The sequence below is a fragment of the Oryctolagus cuniculus genome, chromosome 19 (assembly GCF_051225735.1).
Source record: "Oryctolagus cuniculus isolate XC-2025 breed Fujian yellow rabbit chromosome 19, ASM5122573v1, whole genome shotgun sequence".
NCBI classification, from domain to species: domain Eukaryota; kingdom Metazoa; phylum Chordata; class Mammalia; order Lagomorpha; family Leporidae; genus Oryctolagus; species Oryctolagus cuniculus.
Window position 1 is genome coordinate 26,653,872 of NC_142885.1, and position 6,978 is coordinate 26,660,849.

Below are 6,978 nucleotides of genomic sequence, written 5' to 3' on the forward strand. Positions count from 1 at the left end.
GCCCCTTCAACTGGCCCTAGGGCTCCGGCCGGTGAGAAGACACTCTGCTCTGATTTCGGTATCAGAGATTGCACAACACCTGGAAATAGTTTCTTTAAATGTGACGATCGGTTACAACGCAGAGAGGTTAAATGAAAAGGTGTCTAATCACGACCACACTCTTTCTTAGTAACTTCAGGCAGATTTAGCATCTCTACAATATATTAAATAATGGCCAGATATTTCCCAGGAACACCATGTTTTTCTGATGGATTTCAAAATTTCATGGGAAATAGAAGTAGAAGATAAGTTTATGTTGGTGCATAACATTTGAAATATGTATTTCTCATAATACATGTTTTCCATGAACTTTTAAATAACCCATGTATATATAAATTTCAACATGTTTTGAACCAAAATAAATTTAACTTTTAATTCCATTTCCACAATCTTTTTAAGGTATGCTTATGTGAGTCAAACAGATGGCTTCGTACACATAACACAAGGCTTGAGGAAATATATCTGTATAAGCATGTTTTTGGGGCTGGTGCTGTGGTGCAGCAGGTTAACACTCTGGCCTGAAACGCTGGCATCCCATATGGCCACCAGTTCAAGACCTGGCTGCTCCACTTCTGACCCAGCTCTCTGCTATGGCCTGGGAAAGCAGTGGAAGATGGTCCAAGTGCTGCACCCGTGTGGGAGACCCAGGGGAAGCTCCTGGCTCCTGGCTTGGGATCAGCGCAGCTCTGGCCATTGCGGCCAATTGGGGAGTGAACCAGTGGGTGGAAGACCTCTCTCTCTCGCTCTCTTTCTCTCTGCCTCTGCTCTCTCTGTGTAACTCTTTCAAATAAATAAATCAATATTTAAAAAATAAATAAGCATGTTTTTGAAAAATAGTGGAGATATATATATATATAATACATCCTGCTTTGCAAGGTTTTTTTTGCTTAATAATGTAAATATATTTTATAGCTAAACTATGTTTCTTCATATGGATTTATCATATACTATTTAATGAATACTGTACTGTTAGATATTTACTTTTCTATCCTCAAGTTTCCCTAAGAAAAAGTCTCCACAGACACCTCTGAAACCTATTTTTCCAAAGAAAGATTTTTTTAGGAAGTGCTTATTTGGGACAAGAGTATATAATAACATAATCTGTATTGCTAAGACTTTTGGTACACATCACCGATTTCTTTTGCAAATTCACATTCTATTCAATGGCCATTGCCTCATATATGTCAAAATGTCAACAGTTGCAATAATTGTTTTGAATCTGATGAAAAACACATACTTGAATTTGTATTTATTCAATTTTTAAATAAATTAAACATCTTACTGAGTTTGCTGATAATTATATATATATTATACATAGTTATTATATTATATATATTATTGTTAAGATATATAATAGTCTAATGTGATATATTCTAATATATAATTATGTTATTATAAATTATATAATTATTATATATGTTATGTAACTATATAACTGTTATATATTATATAACTATATAATATATAATATAATAATATATGTATATATGTGTGTATATATATATATACACACACACACTCATAGATTTATTTTTTTGACAGGCAGAGTTAGACAGTGAGAGAGAGAGACAGAGAGAAAGGTCTTTCTTCCATTGGTTCAACCCCCAAATGGCCCCCATGGCTGGCAAGCTGAGCCAATTCGAAGTCAGGAGCCTGGTGCTTCCTCCTGGTCTCCCATGCACGTGCAGGGCCCAAGCACTTGGGCCGCCCTCCACTGCCTTCCTGGGCCATAGCAGAGAGCTAGACTGGAAGAGGAGCAACCGGGACAGATTTTTCATTCATTTCTGGAAATATTTTTTTAAGATTTAGTTATATATTTGAAAGGCAGAGTTACAGAGAGGCAGGGGCAGAGAGAGAAAAAGGTCTTCCATCTACTGGTTCACTCTCCAGAGGGCTGCAACAGCAAGAGCTGCCCTTATCTGAATTCAGGAGCTTCTTCTAGGTCTCTCACATGGGTGCAGGGGCCCAAGGACTTGGGCCATCTTCTACTGCTTTCCCAGGCCATAGCAAAGAGCTAGATATGAAGGGGAGTACCTGGGACTTGAACTGGGGCCCATATGGGATGCCAGCACTGCAGGTGGTGGCTTTACCAACTATGCCATAGCATCAGCCCCAGGATATACTTTTTAATTTTAACAAAATTAATAAACTATGAATAAAAGTAATTGAGGAAACACAGGGAAAAGTAACACTAGTGTCCATTTTCATGTATTAAAACAATTGTTTACAGAGAAAAGAGCTTTGTCAAGATCAGAAAAAAATATTGTAAAACTCTTAGGGGTAAGGCCGGCGCTGCAGCCCACTAGGCTAATCCTCTGCCTGCAGCACCAGTACCCAGAGTTCTAGCCCTGGTTGGGGCACCGGATTCTGTCCTGGTTGCTCCTCTTCCAGTCCAGCTTTCTGCTGTAGCCCAGGAAGGCAGGGGAGGATGGCCCAAGTCCTTGGGTCCTGCACCCATATGGGAGACCAAGAGGAAGCACCTGGCTCCTGGCTTTGGAATGGTGTATCTCTGGCCATAGCGGCCATTTGGGGGGTCAACCAATGGAAGGAAGACCTTTCTCTCTGTCTCTCTCACCATCTAACTCTGCATGTCAAAAAAAAAAAAAAACTCTTGGGATAAAAACTTGACTAGAGATAAAAATCCACTATACTTTGAAAATCAAATTCCCAAACACAAACACACATATAAATTCCTAAAATCCAATATAAGAAGTATAAAATAGGAAAACTCCAAATTAAAACAAGGAAGTTGAATCCCAGTTTGAAGGCCATCAGCCAATAAAACAGTTAGAGAAACAAAACTTCATTTATAGAAACACAAAATATTTCAAACATTTAAGAAATAAAAAAACCTATATTTCTCAGATGTATCAAAGTATAAATAAGCAAAACATATTTTCAGATTTCTTTTAGAAAGCCAGCATTACATTGATAATGATGCAAAGTTGACCAGAACTTTCAATATAAATTAAATATAAACTCTCTTTCATATACAGATGTATAAATCCTTAGTATTTGTATAATAAATGAAATCGCATATGAAAATGTAATGAATAACAAATCACATATAATAAAAAATACAAGAGGTGGTTAACATTTCTTAACAAGTCATGTAAATTTTCCAGGTAGGTGAAAAATTCAAGGAGAAAATCACATGACAATTTAATGTTCAAAAACATTTAAAAATCAGCATGTAATTTTTAAAAACTGCTTGCAGTATAGTAAAAAAGAGCAATGGCTTTCTTATTCAGATCAAAATTTTTTAAAAGGATCCTACAATAAAAACCATGATTAATACAGAATCATTGACAGCTTTTACCCTGGAAGTAAACCTAGACCAGGAAGTCTCCACTAGTGCCAACTTCTTATTGGAGGAGTAGTTGGGGGTGAGGGGGAGAGCAAAAAGAAATAAAATAAAATGTAAAGATCAATTTCTTAAAAATAAATTGCCAATATATTGGAGATATTTATTTAGGGAGAATCCATAAAATCTGAAAACAAATAAACTGATAAATGAATTTAATGTTGTGGGAAAGATCAATGTTTTAAAAATCCATTAGATTACCAGTGCCAGCAAGAAATAACTAGAAAATATAAAAGAACAATAGGCAGAGTAGAAAACAGAAGAAAAGAAAAAAAAGAGTAAATTATGTTACATCTAAATGTTATTCAAATCAATAAGTAATGCAAACGACCCAACAGAATGAGCAGAAATACAAGGAAAACGAAAGCGCCGGAAGCGGATAAACAGAATTGTAACTCACTGCAACAGGTTACCGCCAGCTCCAGGCAGCATCCGCAGGGAGGACGGGGACCCAGGGCGAGGCCAGTGGGTAGCAGGAGCTCGGAGGTGAGAGCCCTCCAGCCGCGGGGAGGCAGAGCCCAGGGGCGGCCATTTCAGACCTGAACCCAGGTCTGTCTCTCGAAAGTTCCCATCAAGGACAACTTGAAGTTAGGGGTCCTTGCTATGGGGGACGCTGATTGGCTCCGTGCTTTGTGACGTTCCGTGCACTCAAGGCTGGCAAACTGTCCAATCAGGCAAGGTGACGTCCACAGTGCATCAGCACGCGGGGCCTGGACGTCACAATCTTCTCAGAGTTTTACCTGCAGAGTGAACTCCTGGGAGACAGCTCCGCCGCCAGAGGCTCCCAAGCGAGGTCGACCTCTGCAGCTCTCCACCTTCACTCACCGGGGACGCTGGGCACCTCGGAAGCTGACAACCGCGACATGGTGAGTGTGTGGACCTGGTTGTACCGAGAGGGGAAAACGGAGCCGAAGGCCAGGAGGACACAGGCCTCCGGCATCTGTGGGCTCCATATTGGCGCTGGCACAGGGCTTCCCCTCGGTCCTCTCAGACCCGTGGGTTGGGGGCTTTACCGGCACCCAGGAACCCCGAGGTCCTGCCCCTTCCCTGCTTGGGTGAGACTTCTCAGCCCAGAGTCATAGCAGGCCAGCTGTGTGGCAGTAGCTCCACGTCTCCCCCGATTGTGCAGTGGGGACTGGGTGGTCTCTAGGGAGAATGTGGGCTGTGTGTATGCGGTTCATGCGGGACAGGCGCTGTCGGTTCCTCCTTCCCTCCCCACAGGCACCTGGTTCCCCCGAGTTTTCTCAATATGTGGCCTGCAGGGTATTTTCCAGGGCATTGACCTCTTTACACAGCTGTTTCTAGGATGTCTCACTCCTTCATATGTTTCCAATATCACAGTAACATAGACTGAGTAAGGTAGAGACAGAAGTTTTATTTGGCTTGGGTCCTTCACCCAGGTTTTAGAGAAGCAGAAAGACCCTGTAATTTGGTATTTGGGCATCGTCTTAGCACTTACACTTTCTCTGTACAGGGTGCCATCTCTATTTGCACTTTCAAAATAGAAATTTTGACCACTCAAATTTATGTGTGTTTTAAAAATGATTTCTCTTGCATGAAAGTCTTCCAAATCCTGTAGATATGTCTAGTTTACTAAGTTATTTTGGATTTATATTTTAATATAGGAGCCTGTTTAGTTTTGCTTGTTTTAATTTTTTCAAGATTCTCAGAGTATGACTGACACAATTTGTGTATCATCAAAAACTGATGTTTTGCTATGTGAGGGACGTTAAAAAGTTATGGACAATTCACATTATCTTTTGATTACATTTTTTCATAAACTTTCTGGAGTCCTCTTGTACATATACATTGTGAAATGATTAAGACAATCTAACATATCCATCACATTACATCCCTATGTTATTAAAGAATATGTAAGATATTAGCAAGTTGTGAGTATGTGATATCATAACCAACTGTTTACTGTGTTGAATATTAAGGTCTTGAGGTGTTAATTTTGTTGATTTACCTCATAGCTGCAAATGTGTGTTCAGCTAACATTTTCCCATGTCCTTCACTCTCAGCCCATGACAACCACCATTCTATTCTGTGATTAAGTGCGACTTTCTTAGCTTACACATATGAGTGATATTGTGTGGCATTTATCTTTCTGTGCCTTATTTCAAATAGCCTAATGTCCACATTCATATTTTTGGATCCACATCCTGACAAAATGGAAGAATTTCCTTATTAAGGTTGTCTGTGATTCCTGTGTATGTGTGTTTATCACATTTTCTTTATTCATATGTTGACAGTGGGGTTGTCTCCATATTTTGTTCTTGTAGATAATGCTGCCAGTAATGTGGAGATAAAGGTATCTATTTGAGATATTGATTTGGTTTCCTTTGGATATACACGCAGTTGTGAGATTGCTTTGTCATATGTTCTATGTTTAATTTTGATTGAAGACCTACATAATGTTTTCTATATTGGATGTACCAATTTACTTTCTCAGCAACAATTTTTATATTCCTTTTTTCCACCCTGGGCCAATGTTATCTTTTTACTTTTGGATAATTATTTTAACATATATGAGATGATAATCACTGTGGTCTTAATTAGCATTGTAGTCTTCATTAGCTGTTTCTGAATCCCTTTTAAGTTACCTGTTGGCTACTTGTATATATTCAATGGAAAACTGATCAATCCTTTGTGCAATTTTTATTACAATATTTGTTTTTGAGTTGTTTGTGTTCAAACTCAGGTTGTCCAATGTTTTCTTCATTTATTGCTTTATCTGTTCTGTTTTTCCTATCACATGCAGAATATTTCTTAGATTTTTTTCAGTCTTTGCTTTTGTCACCTATGCGTTTAGTGTCATATCTAAACAATCATTGTTGAGACGAATATCAATGAATTTGCTTCCATTTGTAAGGGGTTTTATATTCTCAGACCTTTTATGTAAGCCTTCAATTCATTTTGATTTGACTTTCATGCCTGGGTAATATAAAGATATTATATTTCAGTTTTTGCCATGTAGATGTCCAATTTTCCTCTGCTTCAGATGTGGTCACTAAACACTAAGTGGCAGGATCCAGGCAGAAACTGTCACAGTCCAGTTTTTCCCTAATCTGCCTTGTCTCCCAGACCCACTCTTCTGTGCTCTGCTGCTCTTCCCTGTCTGCCTGAAGAGACCTCAGAAGTGAGCATGCACAGAGAGAGACACATGAAGCAGTGTGCAATGTTGGGGAGAAGCAGAAACTATGTAGTAAAGGGGCAGGGCCCAGAAGGCTCTGTCTCCTTTCTCTGAAAGCCTTGGATATACAGAGGCACTTCAAAAATTCCCTGAGGGATTGACATTTGGCATGTGTTACAACCCTGCTTAGTATGTCCACATCCTATATTGGCATGCCTAGGTTACAGTCACAACTCTCAATTCCAGCTTTATGCTAATATGCACTTTTGGAGGGAGTGATGGCTGAAGTATGTGGGTCCCTGTAACCCACATGAGAGACTCGTATCATCTGGGAAGCAGAGCTGATGGGGTCCTCCATGCAGAGTGGATGAACATAAGGTGTTCCTTTGCTGCAATGTGTGTTGGTGATCTGGAAAATAACACTCCATCATGAACTTTG